The sequence below is a fragment of the Natator depressus genome, chromosome 28 (assembly GCF_965152275.1).
Source record: "Natator depressus isolate rNatDep1 chromosome 28, rNatDep2.hap1, whole genome shotgun sequence".
Taxonomy (NCBI): Eukaryota; Metazoa; Chordata; order Testudines; family Cheloniidae; genus Natator; species Natator depressus.
The window spans coordinates 4,695,660-4,697,453 of record NC_134261.1 but is presented as its reverse complement, the minus strand read 5'-3'; the positions used below and the strand labels follow the sequence as shown (position 1 = coordinate 4,697,453).

Sequence of the window (1,794 nt, the reverse complement as noted above, 5' to 3'; positions counted from 1 at the left end):
TTACAGCAGGATTTTGCAAAAATGAAGGTTGCAGCAAGGTTTTACAAAGTGGAGTGAGCATTTTAAAATGGAGTTTGGGACCAGTTAAAATGGAGTTTGAGTTACAATATGGACAAGTGTAAGGAATGGCAAACAGGGAACAGAAGTTCTAATATAGACAAGTATAATAAATGACAAACAGTGAGCAGAAGTTACAGTGTTGAAACAGTGCAAGTTTCAGCGATTTAAGCAGCAACTGGATTGCAAGTGAAACTCAATTAACCAGTTATTGGGGTACCTGGTTTTATAAACGAATCTCATTTCATTCATAAAAATTTGCTTATAAAGTTATATTAATAAAGTGATCGATTAAAAACAATGTCATTGATCAGTTCTACGACACCCCCAGGCCTAAACTCCCCACGGCAGCAGCAAGCAGGGCCTTTTCAGCAAAAATAAATGCCTAGTGGAGAAATGTCTTGGGAAAACACAGGAATGAAGAGAAATGGAACCACGCGGGTGCCTGAAATGGATGAGCTGAGGTCAGTGCTGGAGCAGGAATGGGCTGAACTCACTTAAACCAAACCAGACACATACTCGTCAATTTTGCATAATAAATCTCACACAGCAAGGAGCACAGACAATCAGTGAGGGTGAATGACTGTAGTGTCAGTAACTGAAATGAACTTTTCTCTCCATCTCTCGCTATTTCCTTCCTGTTTCCCCCCCACCAAAAAAAAATCTTACTCCCCTTCCAGACCAGATATCTACATCGTGAACTCCAGTGCTGGACTTTGCTGGTGATGTGAAAGGCGCTGACTGTTGTTTTTAAACTAGAGGGAGGTTGGGGGGTGGAGGAGAGGGCAAGAGAATTGATGAGGAGGGTCTGGGTTTAAAGGATCAAGGAAGCCCCCCAAAACAGGACTAAAGCTACATTCTGCATTCATGCAGGTTCAGAGTGACTAAAGAGTTGGCAGTGGTGGGATTCGAACCCACGCCTCCAAAGAGACTGGAACCTTAATCCAGCGCCTTAGACCGCTCGGCCACACTACCAGCTGTGAGAGAATAACTGTCTTGTCCTCTCTGTGTGAAGGCTTGTCTACTTGGGTCAGCATGGTAGAGTGGAGGGGGGGAACCCCCAGCAGCTCAGGGGGGGTTCCTGTAACAGAATTTCTTGCTCACAAAGATGCTGCAGAGAATCTGATGCTTCCAAGACCCTGGGGAGATGGACCTGGGAAGACAGGTCAGGTTGCTAGGAAGATAACAGGATGCTGGGAATCATCAGGAAAGGGATAAATAAGAGGACAGAAAAGATCCGATTGCCTCTGTATCAATCCATGGTACGCTGTAAGGTGTTTGCAGCTGTCCCTCCATCCGTCGGGGAGGGAGGCCATGCCCCCTTGCTACAAGTCCTCTGGAAGGGCACAGTTCACGGGGGAATTAGCACTGGGGTCTCTGCCACTCTGTGGGGTAGCACAGTACTGAGTCTACGGGGCCCTGGCCCTCTGACAGGGTGGGGCACCAAACACTTAGGAGGTTCTGGCCTGTAGTCAGGACAGACCAGTAATGAGTCTATACGCCCAGACACTCAAACAGGGCCGAGCAGCAAACAGATGGGGGACCTGGCTCTGGTGGACTGCCAACAAACACAGGTTTCTTGGCCTATGCTGAGGAGGTTGCCACCCCAGGGGCAGGATGACAGGGTGTCACGGAGTGTGGGAGAGTCCAGGCCCTGCACCTCTCTTCCTGGGATTCACTGAGACTCTCAGCCAGCCAGTAAAACAGAAGGTTTATTGGACAACAGGAACACAGTCC

General features: G+C 48.1%; 1 non-coding gene across 1 annotated transcript; it reads right to left on the bottom strand.

The window, feature by feature from the left end:
• Nucleotides 1–950: 950 nt before the first annotated feature.
• Nucleotides 951–1,032, bottom strand: TRNAL-AAG (transfer RNA leucine (anticodon AAG)). Its single transcript has one exon. It is a non-coding gene; the product is annotated as a tRNA-Leu (tRNA).
• Between the last annotated feature and the right edge of the window lie 762 nt (nt 1,033–1,794).